At 46.1% G+C, this 16,668-nt stretch overlaps 1 protein-coding gene across 1 annotated transcript in view; it reads left to right on the top strand.

The window, feature by feature from the left end:
- FOXP1 (forkhead box P1) overlaps nt 1-16,668 on the top strand; it is a 918,681-nt gene that overhangs the window by 583,752 nt on the left and 318,261 nt on the right. The window lies entirely within an intron of this gene.

Here is a 16,668-nt window from a genome sequence, read left to right as displayed (position 1 = left end):
ATTGTGAGCCCCAATGGGGACAGTGTTGCCAATGTATGTAAAGCGCTGTGGAATTAATGGTGCTATATAAATGAGTAAGTATGTATATATACGAGATATATATATATATATATATATATATATATATAGTACAGACCAAAAGTTTCTACACACCTTCTCATTCAAAGAGTTTTCTTTATTTTCATGACTCTGAAAATTGTAGATTCACATTGAAGGCATCAAAACTATGAATTATCACATGTGGAATGAAATACTTAACAAAAAAGTGTGAAGCAACTGATATGTCTTATATTGTAGGTTCTTCAAAGTAGCCACCTTTTGCTTTGATTACTGCTTTGCACACTCTTGGCATTCTCTTGATGAGCTTCAAGAGGTAGTCACCGGAAATGGTTTTCCAACAGTCTTGAAGGAGTTCCCAGAGATGCTTAGCACTTGTTGGCCCTTTTGCCTTCACTCTGTGGTCCAGCTCACTCCAAACCATCTCGATTGGGTTCAGGTCTGGTGACTGTGGCGGTCAGGTCATCTGGCGTAGCACCCCCATCACTCTCCTTCTTAGTCAAATAGCCCTTACACAGCCTGGAGGGGTGTTTGGGGTCATTGTCCTGTTGAAAAATATATGAGGGTCCAACTAAACGCAAACCGGATGGAATAGCACGGCGCTGCAAGATGCTGTGGTAGCCATGCTGGTTCTGTATGCCTTCAATTTTGAATAAATCCCCAACAGTGTCACCAGCAAAGCCCCCCCACACCATCACACCTCCTCCTCCATGCTTCACGGTGGGAACCAGGCATGTAGAGTCCATCCGTTCACCTTTTCTACAAAGACACGGTGGTTGGATCCAAAGATCTCAAATTTGGACTCCTCAGACCAAAGCACAGATTTCCACTGGTCTAATGTCCATTCCTTGTGTTCTTTAGCCCAAACAAGTCTCTTCTGCTTGTTGCCTGTCCTTAGCAGTGGTTTCCTAGCAGCTATTTTACCATGAAGGCTGCTGCACAAAGGCTCCTCTTAGTTGTTCTAGAGATGAGAAGGTGTGTCCACACGTTTGGTCTGTACTGTGTGTGTATATGTATGTATGCATATATATGTCCCCCTTCATATTATATATATTCACCATCCTATATATATGTGTATATATATATATATATATCTATCTATATATCTATCTATATATCTATATATCTCTATATATATCCATATATATATATATCTATTTTTATATATATATATACATATATATATATATATATATATCTATATCTATCTAAATAAATATATATATATATATATATATATATATATATATATATATATATATATATAATGTGTGTGTGTGTGTATATATATATATACAGGGAAATACAAGCGAAAAGGAAGGGAATGGAAACCCCGCCCCTGTGTCTTGGGAAGGTGAAGATGGTGACCCCTGACCAAATCTACCACTGGACCCTGGGTTCCCTCTCTGCCCTAGATAAAATTCAGAATTCTGGAAGTTTGCAAAGTTTTATTTATTGAAATAAAGTAAATATTATTAGTAAATAAAATTACAAAAATAATCGACGCATTAAATATTCAAAAAAAAAGGCATAAACGGTATTTTGGATGGTACATTTACCTAGTGGATACAAAATAGCACAAATATGGTCACTCCCATGGAGAGCCGATCGTTTGAACTTTTACCAGGTATGCGTTTTAATTACCGTTTGTTGACAGATTAGCTGGAAGATTGCAAAGAGTAAATTTTGCAGAATTGGCAGCCTCATATCTGTTTTGTTTTAAAAAAGTAAAAGAAAAAAAACACACATTGGTATTTTGCAATGGCTTGCATTTATTGACGAGTCCTGCTGAGCCGGCAGAATTGGAATGTTTGTATAATGTAAAGCTATATGGCTTGCCTAATGGAGTCGAGTACACTTTTAGGTGCATCACAGATTATTTGATAAGAGAGGGTTACGGGGTGACTTCTTTTATGCGCCGTGTTATTTTGTGGGCAAAGGAGCAAGTTTGCATTATAAATCAATGTTATGGACTGAAATCCGGGATATAAGCTGAAACGTACGTGCAATAAGGCAAAATTGCAAATGGGGGGGGGGGGATGCAAATTAATTTGATTTCTTCTTTGGGTTTATTTTTTGGCAGCAGAGAAGCGGAGGGTAAATATATCCAACATATGCAGTGCACATTTACTAACAGAGATGCCAAGCTATTATCAGGCACAGCATGAATAAAGAATAGCAATAAAGGTGGCCCGGCAATATGGGAATGCAAAAGTTTCTTAAAGGGAACCTGTCAGGAGATGGATGGTGCCGGGATCATGAGTCTCACGGAACAGACTCTGTTGTGACAAACAGCTATGGTTGGTTAATGATGAAATGCTACATTGTTGCAGAGAAAACATAGTTTGAACATAAGCCTCGAATGGAGAGAATAGTCATGGGGGAGGCTCCCTGTCAGCCTCTTCTACAGTAGCGGGAATAGAGAGAATAGTCATGGGGGAGGCACCCTGTCAGCCTCTCCTAGAGTAGCGGGAATGGAGAGAAGAGTCATGGGGGAGGCTCCCTGTCAGCCTCTTCTACAGTAGCGGGAATAGAGAGAATAGTCATGGGGGAGGCACCCTGTCAGCCTCTTCTACAGTAGCGGGAATAGAGAGAATAGTCATGGGGGAGGCACCCTGTCAGCCTCTTCTACAGTAGCGGGAATAGAGAGAATAGTCATGGGGAGGCACCCTGTCAGCCTCTCCTAGAGTAGCGGGAATGGAGTGAATAGTCATGGGGGAGGCTCCCTGTCAGCCTCTTCTAGAGAAGCGGGAAGATAGAATAGTCATGGGGGAGGCACCCTGTCAGCCTCTCCTAGAGTAGCGGGAATGGAGAGAATAGTCATGGGGGAGGCTCCCTGTCAGCCTCTTCTAGAGAAGCGGGAATGGAGAGAATAGTCATGGGGGAGGCTCCCTGTCAGCCTCTTCTAGAGAAGCGGGAAGAGAGAATAGTCATGGGGGAGGCACCCTGTCAGCCTCTTCTACAGTAGCGGGAATAGAGAGACTAGTCATGGGGAGGCACCCTGTCAGCCTCTTCTACAGTAGCGGGAATAGAGAGAATAGTCATGGGGAGGCACCCTGTCAGCCTCTCCTAGAGTAGTGGGAATGGAGAGAATAGTCATGGGGGAGGCTCCCTGTCAGCCTCTCCTAGAGTAGCGGGAATGGAGTGAATAGTCAGGTGGGAGGCTCCCTGTCAGCCTCTTCTAGAGAAGCGGGAAGAGAGAATAGTCATGGGGGAGGCACCCTGTCAGCCTCTTCTACAGTAGCGGGAATAGAGAGAATAGTCATGGGGGAGGCACCCTGTCAGCCTCTCCTAGAGTAGTGGGAATGGAGAGAATAGTCATGGGGGAGGCACCCTGTCAGCCTCTCCTGGAGTAGTGGGAATGGAGAGAATAGTCATGGGGGAGGCACCCTGTCAGCCTCTTCTACAGTAGCGGGAATAGAGAGAATAGTCATGGGGGAGGCACCCTGTCAGCCTCTTCTACAGTAGCGGGAATAGAGAGAATAGTCATGGGGAAGGCACCCTGTCAGTCTCTCCTAGAGTAGTGGGAATGGAGAGCATAGTCATGGGGGAGGCACCCTGTCAGCCTCTCCTAGAGTAGTGGGAATGGAGAGAATAGTCATAGGGGAGGCTCCCTGTCAGCCTCTCCTAGAGTAGCGGGAATGGAGTGAATAGTCAGGTGGGAGGCTCCCTGTCAGCCTCTTCTAGAGAAGCGGGAAGAGAGAATAGTCATGGGGGAGGCACCCTGTCAGCCTCTTCTACAGTAGCAGGAATAGAGAGAATAGTCATGGAGGAGGCACCCTGTCAGCCTCTTTTACAGTAGCGGGAATAGAGAGAATAGTCATGGGGGAGGCACCCTGTCAGCCTCTCCTAGAGTAGCGGGAATGGAGAGAATAGTCATGGAGGAGGCACCCTGTCAGCCTCTCCTACAGTAGCGGGAATAGAGAGAATAGTCATGGGGGAGGCACCCTTTCAGCCTCTTCTACAGTAGCGGTAATAGAGAGTATAGTCATGGGGACGGCTCCCTGTCAGCCTCTCCTAGAGTAGTGGGAATGGAGAGAATAGTCATGGGGACGGCACCCTGTCAGCCTCTCCTAGAGTAGTGGGAATGGAGAGAATAGTCATGGGGAGGCTCCTACAGTTGTTCGAATGGAGAAAAGAGTCACCGGAGTGGCTTCCTTTCAGCCTCCTTCACTCTAGTTGATATGGAGAGAAAAGTCATGGCCATGGAGGATCTAACTGGGAACTATCCCGATGACTCTTCTCTCCATTCAAGCTAAAGAAGATCCCCCTATTTCTTCTCTGTCCTCCAGTTACTAAGGTCACATTTGATAGGGAACCACCCCCATGACTCTTATTTCTGTTCCAGTTGGTAAAGGAGAAGACAACAAGTAGCTTCCCCATGACCTCTTATCTCCATTACAGCTAATGAGGTCAAGATTTGAAGAAGGCCGCCCCAATCACTACGTCTCTCCACTCAAACTGGTAAGGGAGAAGCTGACATGGAGCCTCCCCCATGACTCCACTCCATTCCAGCTGGTAATGGAGAAGCTATCAGGGATCCTCCCCTTTACTCTTCTCTCCATTGAAGCTGGTGATTTAGAAGCTAACAGGGAGCCTCCCCCATGACTCTTCTACCCATTGTTGGCTCATTCTACTCAACATTGATTCCCTTGATAGGTTCCCTTTAAAGTGTGCTAAGGTTTTTAGACCTCTGAAATCTTAAAAACAAGGTTAAAGATCATATTAATGGGGTCTTTGATATGAGACCATCACTTAGAATAACCTTAGAAAGGCCAAATCATACTTTATATGTCACCTTTGGCTAGAGAATGCATGCAAATCTCATAAGAATTTGGAATCTCAATGGCACTGCCAGGCGAGTTTGGCAGGTGCTTTTTTTCTCTCTCCTGTCACAATTCCTCTGTGCAGAGCATCTTGCATACTAGGAGATGCTCTGCTGTGTTTTCCTGGGCTACTGATCTAGCAGGTCGATTGACAGCGCAGAATTCCATGCTGGTTTTGGGAGGTGCTGATTGCTCAGGTGTTCCATCTTCTGGGTAATTGTTCTGCTTCTTTAGTAAGCATGCTCTCCTAGAACCTTGCCAGTTATACATTCTGGTTCTGTAGTTGTACTGTTGGCCTTAGTTCCTGCCTGTGTTCTGATCTTTTTTTTTTTGACCCCGGACTGTTGTTTTGACTTTTCTCTGCCCGCTCCCTGTTCCTGTCATGACTTCATGGCTTTTGACCTCGGACCATTACCTGACCACGTCTCAGTTTACTCCTTGAATCCATTACGTGCCTTCCCGGAATTCTGACCCTCGAATCGTGACCTGACTACGCTTCTGTGTACTCCGTGTATCCATAAATCTCCTCCTGTTACCAGACCCCGGCTTTCCTGACTACTCTACCCGTAAGTAGTGACTAGCATCCCATCTCCCCATGGAAACACATGCCTTTGGTCTTCTTTAGCGCTTACATTAATGAAGAAGACATAAGCAATGTAGCCAACTTAACACAGGGTAACGGAGTTCACTGAGCCACCATGGTGCCCTATGTCATCCGAACGCACAAATCCCATTTAATAAAGTTCATAAAAGTTTGACATTGAACAGTCTCCTTTTAAATTCATAAAAAAAGGAACCGGTAAAAAAAACAGCAACAAAAAAAGAAAAAAAGAAAAAAGTCAGTTCTGTTAATTGTTGTCTGCACCACACCCGCTTTACGAACAAGAGCTTAGGAAAACATATGGTAAGAGGCTATAAACTATTTTTTTTTTATCCAGTTCCTTTGGTCATGTGTTCTTATCTCATTCTAAGTGAACACAAGCAACTAAGATAAAGCTTTTGTTTCATATTGACATAACTGGGCAGGTCCGGGTTTGTTTGTTGGCCTCGGCAAGGATAATGTCCGCCTTGTTCTTTGTCTTAAAAAAAATATATATATATGAGTAATTATTAAACATATCGACACTGCTATTTACACAGTTGTTTACTCGAAGGTGGGATTAACGCCACATCAGCCGACCTCAACTATTTCTTTAAGCTCTTCTGAGAAAGATCAATACCTCGGATGAATCGAGCACAAAAGGCCGGATTCATCATTTGCATTTTATCTTTAAAGTCACTTTTGTTTTTTTCTCTCCGGCAGTGTTCGTTGATAGTGTTGAGCGGACCCGGACCGGCAAAATCCGGATCCGCGCGGTTTGAGCAGCAGATCAGAGTCCGACCCGGACGCGGGATTCCGGGTGCACGATCCGGATATATTCTCTCTCTCTCTCTCTCGCTCGCTCGCTCGCTCGCTCGCTCTCCCTCTCTCTCTCCTCTCCTCTCTCTCTCCTCTCTCTCCTCCCTCTCTCCTCCCTCTCTCCTCCCTCTCTTCTCTCCCCCCCCCTCTCTCCTCCCTCTCTCCTCCCTCTCTCCTCCCTCTCTCCTCCCTCTCTCCTCCCTCTCTCCTCCCTCTCTCCCTCCACTCTCTCTCCTCTTTCTCCTCTCTCTTTCTCTCTCTCTCTTTCCCTCTCTCTCTCTTTCTTTCTCTCTTTCTCTCTTTCTCTTTCTCTCTTTCCCTCTCTCTCTCTCTTTCTCTCTCTCTCTCTTTCTCTCTTTCTCTTTCTCTCTCTCTCTCTTTCTCTCTCTTTCTCTCTCTCTCTTTCTCTTTCGCTCTCTTTCTCTCTCTTTCTCTCTCGCCGGATTCCGGATCGGATCCTGACTTCTTAGTCAACCCGCCACTGATCCGCCGGACCCGGATTATTGCCAGTCTGCTCAACTCTATTTGATATTTTTTGCTCCAAATTCTTCAAAACGGCTAGAAACCAAAAAATATATTTATTTTTGCTCTTAAAGGGGTTGTCCACGACTTTTACATTGATGTCCTAGCCTAAAGGGTGCTTTACACGTTGCGACATCGCTAACGATATATCGTCAGGGTCACGTCGTTAATGACACACATCCGGCGCCGTTAGCGACATTGCAGCGTGTGATACCAATGAGCGACTATCAACGAGCGCAAAAACGTAAAAAATCGTTGCTCGTTGACACGTCGTTCATTTTCTTAATATCGTTGCTGCTGCAGGTACGATGTTGTTCGTCGTTCCTGCACGCATCCCTATGTGTGACACCGCTGGAATGACGAACATCTCCTTACCTGCGTCCACCGGAAATGCGGAAAGAAGGAGGTGGGCGGGATGTTACGTCCCGCTTATCTCCGCCCTTCCACTTCTATTCGGCTGTGACGCCGAACGACCAGCCCCCTTAGAAAGGAGGCGGTTCGCTGGCCAGAGCGACATCGCAGGGAAGGTAAGTCCGTGTGACGGGTGTAAGCGATGTTGTGCGCCACGGGCAGCGATGTGCCTGTGTCGCTCAACCGACGGGGGCGTGTACGCTCACTAGCGATATCGGTACTGATATCGCAGCGTGTAAAGTACCCTTTAGGATAGGTCATCAATGTTTGATCGGTCGGGGTCCCACACCATGCACCTCCGCTGATCAGATGATGGCCAAAAATGTTAAGTTCCGGAGATGCTCTGTCTTCTGATAACAGCTGCAGCCGATACTGCACATCTGCCTCCCATTCATATCAATAGGAAGTGGATGTGCAGTATCCGGCCACTATCAGAAGACAAGGCAGCTCTGGACAGAAGACAAGGCAGCTCTGGACAGAAGACAAGGCAGCTCTGGACAGAAGACAAGGCAGCTCTGGACAGAAGACAAGGCAGCTCTGGACAGAAGACAAGGCAGCTCTGGACAGAAGACAAGGCAGCTCTGGACAGAAGACAAGGCAGCTCTGGACAGAAGACAAGGCAGCTCTGGACAGAAGACAAGGCAGCTCTGGACAGAAGACAAGGCAGCTCTGGACAGAAGACAAGGCAGCTCTGGACAGAAGACAAGGCAGCTCTGGCTAGAAGACAAGGCAGCTCTGGACAGAAGACAAGGCAGCTCCGGACAGAAGACAAGGCAGCTCCGGACAGAAGACAAGGCAGCTCCGGACAGAAGACAAGGCAGCTCCGGACAGAAGACAAGGCAGCTCTGGACAGAAGACAAGGCAGCTCTGGACAGAAGACAAGGCAGCTCTGGACAGAAGACAAGGCATCCCTGGACAGAAGACAAGGCAGCTCTGGACAGAAGACAAGGCAGCTCTGGACAGAAGACAAGGCAGCTCTGGACAGAAGACAAGGCAGCTCTGGACAGAAGACAAGGCATCCCTGGACAGAAGACAAGGCAGCTCTGGACAGAAGACAAGGCAGCTCTGGACAGAAGACAAGGCAGCTCTGGACAGAAGACAAGGCAGCTCTGGACAGAAGACAAGGCAGCTCTGGACAGAAGACAAGGCAGCTCTGGACGGAAGACAAGGCAGCTCTGGACGGAAGACAAGGCAGCTCCGGCTAGAAGACAAGGCAGCTCCGGCTAGAAGACAAGGCAGCTCCGGCTAGAAGACAAGGCAGCTCCGGCTAGAAGACAAGGCAGCTCCGGCTAGAAGACAAGGCAGCTCCGGCTAGAAGACAAGGCAGCTCCGGCTAGAAGACAAGGCAGCTCCGCCTAGAAGACAAGGCAGCTCCGGCTAGAAGACAAGGCAGCTCCGGCTAGAAGACAAGGCAGCTCCGGACAGAAGACAAGGCAGCTCCGGCTAGAAGACAAGGGAGCTCCGGCTAGAAGACAAGGCAGCTCCGGCTAGAAGACAAGGCAGCTCCGGCTAGAAGACAAGGCAGCTCCGGCTAGAAGACAAGGCAGCTCCGGCTAGAAGACAAGGCAGCTCCGGCTAGAAGACAAGGCAGCTCCGGCTAGAAGACAAGGCAGCTCCGGCTAGAAGACAAGGCAGCTCCGGCTAGAAGACAAGGCAGCTCCGGACAGAAGACAAGGCAGCTCCGGCTAGAAGACAAGGGAGCTCCGGCTAGAAGACAAGGCAGCTCCGGAACTGCGCATTGCCTGCTGCCACCTCCGGGACCGAGTCCACCTGATTTGCAGGGGTGCAGGGTGTTGGAGCCTTACCAATCAGACATTGATGACCTATCCTAAGGATAGGCAATCAATGTAAAAGAAGTAGACAACCCCTTTAACTTACTTTTACAACTGTTCAGTGTAAAAAGTCATATGTTCTGCTAAAACATTGCAAAATATTAGGCTGGGGCTGGATCAATGCTAACAATTTTGCAATTGATCAATCAGTTGAAATAAGCTGGAAACGCGATTTTTTTTTCCCAATGGAGAACATAAAAGAAAAATGGGTGAACAACACGTATAATACCCTGTTTTCCCAAAAATAAGCCCTAGTAGGCTTTCTGGGGCTTTTTTGAGTATGCTTAAATATATAAGCCCTACTCCAAAAATACACCATAGTTGCGGTTCCATAAGTAAGTTAAAAAGTTAAAGAATACAGAAGCACTCTTAATAAAAGAAAGAAGACATCCCCAAAAGAAAGGAGACACCCCCCCCCCAAAAGAAAGGGAGACACCCCCCTCGCCATCAAAAAAAAACCATCACACTCACTGGACCCCAAACAGTTACAGTTGGCAAGTGCCGATGGTGGATGGGCTCTCACACAGAGATCTGCATTACTGTCGGGTCTCTCGCCATTCCAGCTGCATTGCACTGCCGCTCTCACACACAGATTGGGTACCAGTATCACTCCGTGCAAGTTATACTACTTCCAGTCACCAGGGGGAGCCATTTGCTGTAGAATGCAGAGGGACCTGACAGTGACGCAGATCTGTATGTGAGAGCCCATTCACTTGCCAACTCTAATTGTTTGAGATCTGGTAAATGCGGTTCTTTTAGGGGGTGTCTGCTTTCTTTTGGGGGTAAACTTAGCAGTACAGAGAATAATAAATGTAAGCAGGTAACTTAACCCTTTGTAAATATGGTCTGTATCCACCGCTATAGGACAGATTCTGCACTATGAGAATAGCAGATCAGATAAGAAAATGTGCATCTGACCCAGTAATAGGACGGACAAAAAAATCTTGATGTTCCAGAATGTGATGATGATTAGATTAGAATAAATGTAATTTTTTTTCTAGAATAAATGATGGAAAAATATAAGACATCCCCAGAAAATAAGCCCTAGCAAAAAATAATATAAGACCCTGTCCTGCTTTTTGGGAAACACGGTATAGACAATAAAAAAGGTGCAAATGTAGGTTAAGTAGTGAGAGCTAAGCTAAGGGATGGTGATATCCATTTTGCATTCAGTGGAGGGTACGGTATACATCTTCGAGCTCTAAAGAAAATTGTGCGTAAAATGTAATTTTGCTGTTAAACAAAAGAGTCTACGAAAGGAACAGAGAAAGGGAGAAAAAAAGGAACAACTCCTTATATTATTACTCCATTGTTTCTCCTTGTCTTATATTCAGCGTCTCACAATACGGGCGCACGCATTAAAATGCAAGGAAATTATATGGTGCAAGGTGGCGTGCATTGAATGTATAGAGGCCATGTTGTGGGAAGCTAGTTATTTTACTGGTAAGGACAGCTTCTAATCTTGACTTTACTGATTTTAACCCTATGGTTAAAGATTGGAGAAATTGTGAGCAGTATGGTTACTTTATATTAATAGTTTCACTCCTCTTCACTTTGGGACAATCAACCCTTTAAATTCTGAAGGGAGGGGATCATGCTCTGCTTCAGGATGTCACAGGACATGTTGGCATTCATGGTTCCCTCAATGATCTGTAGCTCCCCACAGGGGGCCCCAAACCATGACCCCCCACCATGCCTGACTCTAGGCAGGACACACTTGTTTTTGTCCTCCTCCACCTGGTTGCCGCCACACACGCCTGACACCATCTGAACCAAATAAGTTTATCTTGGTCTCATCAGACCACAGGATGGTTCCAGTAATTCATATCCATAGTCTGCTTGTCTTCAGCAAACTGTGGGTTACTTGTGCATCATCTTTAGAAGAGGCTTCCTTCTGGGATGGCAGTCATGTAGAGTAATGTGATGCAGTGTGCTGCGTATAGTCTGAGCACTGATAGGCAGACCCCCCCCATCCCTGTAACCTCTGTTGTATGCGGTGTATGGTCAGTCTCCGAGCACTGACAGGCGGACCCCCGACCCCTGTAACCTCTGCAGCGTGCGGCTTATGGTCTGAGAACAGACAGGCGGATGCGCCATCCTTGTAAACTGCAGTGTGCACTGTATGGTCTGCGCACTGACAGGTGCCCCCCCCCACCCCTGTAACCTTTGCAGTGTGTGACATATGGTCTGAGCACTGACAGGCGGACCCCCCACCCCTGTAACGTCTGCAGCGTTTGGTGTATGATGTGAGCACTGACAGGCGGACCCCCACCCCTGTAACCTCTGCAGTGTGCGGTATATGGTCTGAGCACTGATAGGTGGACCCCCAACCCCTGTAACCTCTGCAGCGTGTGGTGCAGGGTCTGAGCACTGACAGGCGGTTCCCCCCGCCCCTGTAACCTCTGCAGTGTGCGGCGTATGGTCTGAGCACTGATAGGTGGACCCCCACCCCTATAACCCTTGCAACTGAGCACGTGCTTCTTTGGCCAACCATGGTGAGGCCTGTTCTGAGTGAATCCTGTCTTGTTATACTGCTGTATGGTCTTGGCCACCATACTGCAGCTCAGTGTCCGGGTGGTGACAAACTTCTTATAGCCTTGGCCATCTTTATGTAGAGTAACAATTCTTCTTTTCAGATCCTCAGAGAATTCTTTCCCATGAGGAGCCATGTTGAGCTTCCAGTGACCAGTATGAGAGAGTGTGTGAGAGATAACACCAAATGTAACTCACTTTTGTGATAGACTGTTACGGACTCTTTAATATAAAATAGGACACGGTAATATGGTGATCACTTGTATCCATGTTCTTATTTGTGACCTACAGAGTAAATTTAGAGTCTGATTTTTACACGTCTAGTAAACATTATTGACCAGAACGAGTGGTGAAAAATATGTACAATCCGAATAAAAAGTGCCGCCCCCATGATGTCCGACAGCGCAAGTCTCAAGAGCTGCCACTCAGTCGAAAGACAAAAATGTCAGAGCTGTTGGGCAGCAGCTTCATCGTTTTGGGACTTGAGTCTTGAGCTTCTTATCTGAAAGGTCTCGTTCTGCTGGAGGCGTAGAGGTTGAGTTTCTGTATTGTGCGGACTTCGTATGTCGGCGTTCTCACCGTGTTTACACAACAAGCATTGGCTCATTCCGTTCCAAGTGCCATTCACTCCAAGATCGTGACTTGTGGAGACCTTGATCTAATAACTAAGTTCTGCTTTGTTGTTTTCATGGATGAATTTACTAGATGTTTCCTTTGCGAGGTGAAAAGACCCAACTCTTCACCGGGCCCCATACACCAGTCATAGTTGTCATGCCCTGATGGTGGCCCTGGTAGTCCATATTCTACAGTAAATGGCTGATAAAGTGTAAGTTGTAGGATGTTACAAATATCTCTCGTTGGGATAAACAGGCTCAGTCCTAAGCAATCGCTCATTCTTTTCTTTAAATGTCACACTGACATCCGAAGGCCTGAAGAACTTGGTCTATGGATGAGCAAACTTGTATCAATTTTGAGAGATTGTCCAACCCATCAAACAAAAAGAGGCATACTCCTCTTCCTGCACCCCCCTATTGGATCCAGCCAGACTACTTTGGCTCAAGATGTCTGGACCATCCAGATCACTTTCACCTGCAGCAGTCAGTTGACTAGGAGAAGGTGTCATCCGATATTCCCCTGTTGACATCCAGGTAGCTCAGACAACTCTTCTGGAGCCCCCTGCAGACCTCCGGTGTTACCAGCACTGTTTTCATGGATGAATTTACTAGATGTTTCCTTAGCGAGGTGAAAAGACCCAACTCTTCACCGGGCCCCATACACCAGTCATAGTTGTCATGCCCGGATGGTGGCCCTAGTGGTCAATATTGTACAGTAAATGCCTGATAAAGTGCAAGTTATAGGATATTATAAATATCTCTCGTTGGGAGAAACAACAGGCTCAGTCCTAAGTGATCGCTCATTCTTTTCTTTAAATGTCACACTGACCTCTGAAGGCCTGGAGAGCTTGGTCTATGGATGAGCAATCTTGTATCAATTTTGAGGGATTCTCCAACCCATCAAACAAAGAGGCATACTCCTCTTCCTTCACCCCTCTATTGGATCCAGCCAGACTACTTTGGCTCAAAATGTCTGGACCATTCGGATCACTCTCACCTGCAGAGGTCAGTTGACTTGAAGAAGGTGTCATCGGATGTTTCCCTGTTGACATCCAGGTAGCTTAGACAACTCTTCTGGAGCCCCTGCAGACCTCTAGTGTGACCAGCACTGGGGAGATAAAAGGTGATATTGTAAAGAGAACATTTAGGGTATGAAAAAAGTGAAAAAAATGCAAACAGATTCTTAAGTCATAAGTGCAACCTTTCGACCTTCCATAGGTCTTCATCAAGCATGGACCTTTAGAAGGTTGAAACACTGCATTTATGGCGGATTGAAGAAGCTGTTTGCATTTTTTTTTCACTTATTTTGGGTCTCTGTCAATTTTTTTAATATGTCTATTGCCAAGTGGACTCCTTGGCCTTTCAGACGCTGCGTCTGACTATGTTTAGGGCTTCATCGCCCTTCCGGAAAGTTCTGACTAGTGTGATGCGAGCCCTCCTGTACTATAACCCATTTAAGGGTGTCTCTTCAAGAAATACAAAAGCCTGATAGACTGGGGTCCCACCTCTTGAATGTAGCTAATCGATTGGCGTTCTGGATCAAACATCATAAAAAGAGCATTAATCCCCCTCTCCCCAAGAAGGTGGTCTCATCTTGCACTGCCGGGATTGAAGAGGGGACCATGTTTCCGTGGCTTTCTTCATCCTTGTCTATAGGAGTCTCGCAGAGTCAACAGGATATCCCAAAATGTCTGAGATTGGAAAACCCCTTTGAGACCTGCAGCACGGTGGCTCAGTGATTAACACTGTTCCTTTGCAGCACTGTGGTCCTGGGTTCAAATCCCACCAAGGACATCTTCAAGAAGTCTTTATGTTCTGCGTTTCTTTGCAGAGGTTTCTTTTGGGTTTTCTGTTTTCCTCCCACACTCCAAAGACACACTGATGTAGATTGTAACTCCCAATGGGGACAGTGATAATATCTGTAAAGCGCTGTGTAATATGATCGTGCTATATAAGCAAAACATAATTTCGAGAAACATTTTTTTACTTTTAATTGACTTCAGCTTCATCTCAAGACATGGTGACTTGATGGATGAACGGATGAACCCTCTCTAGAAGATTGATCTTATGCAGCCTAGATAGGACCACAAGGGTCTTCTCTGTCTAGATAGGTCCACCAGGGTCTTCTCATCTATTATCTTGATACTATTAAGCCATCAAGTTGCTGATCTTCCTCTTCTATTCTTCCGACTCTGATGTCCTTCTCCAGTAATTGCTCTCTTTGTATGATGTGTCCACAGTAGGCAAGTCATAGCTTGGTGAGCCTTGCTTCGAGTAACATGTCTGGCTTCATTTATTTCAAAATTGATGTTTCTTCTTCTTGCCATCCATGGTATTGATAGCATCCTACTCCAGAACCACATTTCAAAGTGATTGATTCTTCTTCTGTCTTGATTCATCATCATCCAGGTTTCACATTCATATCTTATTACAGAAAAGACCAGACTATGTATGAGTTGAGAACAGACTATGTATGAGCCTTGTCTTTGTCACCAGTGAAACGTTTCTTGATTTGTGGACCTTGTCGATTGACTTCATTGTTGATTTGCCCATAGTTATTCTAATATTGACGTCCGGTGTCTTCGCTGCATCTTGAGTGATCATTGATCTGAGTGTAGAAGGCCGTTACTGTGACGAACTACCACTAGGTGTCACCAGAGGCAACTAGTAATGGGGAACTCAAAAAAAACTGGAGGTCAGGAGCCAGGAGGTCACGTATAGAACACATGAAAGAAGCAATGCCAAGGTCAGAGCACAAGCTGGAGGTCAGAAGCCAGGAAGTCACGTAAAGTACACTGAGGAGAAGTGGAGCCATGGTTTGGGTACAAGCCAGAGGTCAGAAGCCAGGAAGTCACGTAAGGTGCACTGGGGGAAAAGCGGAGCTGAGGTCAGTGTACAAGCCGGAGGTCAGAAGCCAGGAAGTCACGTAAGGTACACTTGGGAAAAGAGGAGCCAAGGTCAGTGTACAAGCCGGAGGTCAGGAGCCAGGGAACAATGTCAGAGTCAGGTACACGAGAGGAGAGGGGTAACAACAGGTCTGGGGTAGGAGGACAAGATCAAAGCACAAACTGGAGCCAGAGCCCTTACTGCAAGCAGGAACTACAACAGACGGCGTTCCGGGTGAAGTTGCTCCCTATAGAAGCAGAGCAATCACCCGGAACGAGGCGCCTGGAGAGAAGACCCTTCCAACACCAGCGCAGGAACCAAAGACGAGAAACCACCCGTCCACTGGCACAAAATACAAAACAGAACACCGACTCTGCTGGAGAGCAGAGCACCACGGATCAAAACGATTACAACTTCCAGATTGTCGCCGTCCATCTGCTACAATATCCTATTGATATAATGATTTATTGAACTATTATCCAGGTTTATTTTTTTTTTGGCATAGAGACCTTGTGTCCAAATCACCATCTCCATCAACACTCACACATATTGTAGATGTAGATATTGATGTGGATGGTGGTGATCATTTTCCTGCCAATCCAGTAAAACTTTTTCTTCTTCTTCTTTGCCTCCTTTGTGTTCTTCACGCTGTCATAGAGCCGAAATGTTACATTTCCAATACTCCATTCTCCGCCGGGTCTGTAGGGTCTGCGGAGGTAACGGAGAATCGTCTCTTCTAATGCAAAAGCGGTGTAGTGAGAAGTGACTTTTATTTCTTATTTATAATTTTCCATGTACACTCTGGATAATAGATGACAACACTCATTCAGTCTTTAACATCAAAAGCCGAGACACAGAATGGATGACAGAACTGGGAACTGGAACACAAAGGTACTAGACAACAAGCGCCAGCGAGCGAGCGAGCGCCTGTTTACGGGATTGAATTTGTTAGCACGCTGTCTTCAGATATTGTTCCCGTGGGAGCCTGAAGGATATGTGCTGCAAGAACGATGATTTAACATCTGAAAATGGTTCTTAAAGAGTTTTCTGTCTCGTAACAAACGTGAGGGAGCTTACTGAATGGGTCCCGGGGACCTCATGTCTTCTATTTATCTAAACGTCTCTCCGGATTAACCCAGTCACCGCCTGAGGGGATGCTTACGCAGCGCTAGACAGTCCCCTCCAGCTGTAGCAGGGGTTAAGGGTGCCACAATTGAGCGTCTTAAAGTGCACGTGTGCACTCTTCTCCAAACTATATTATTCCTCTCCCTCCATCTTTCAGCTAACTATATAGGACACTACGTTAAATATTGGGATGGTATTGCATTTATCTTAAAGGGGTTGTCCATTTTTTGGGGACAATTTATTTTTTTTACTTGTATGCATGTATTTAGGGTTAAAAATAATTTTTACTATTGGGTTTCATTACAAATTTTGCACCGTTTGGCTTTGGCGGGCTCCTAGTTTCTCCGCATATTTATCTTTGATGTGGTCTATGATCAGAAAAAGACAAACAAAAGAGTTATCGACTCTCCTAACAGCCTGTTACACTGAGCTCACTGATGGATTCTTAGTTAGCTCATTCTGCA

This window comes from Anomaloglossus baeobatrachus, chromosome 8 (genome assembly GCF_048569485.1).
Source record: "Anomaloglossus baeobatrachus isolate aAnoBae1 chromosome 8, aAnoBae1.hap1, whole genome shotgun sequence".
In the NCBI taxonomy this organism is placed as follows: domain Eukaryota; kingdom Metazoa; phylum Chordata; class Amphibia; order Anura; family Aromobatidae; genus Anomaloglossus; species Anomaloglossus baeobatrachus.
The sequence above is the reverse complement of the archived record's forward strand: the minus strand, read 5'-3'. Positions and strand labels throughout refer to the sequence as shown.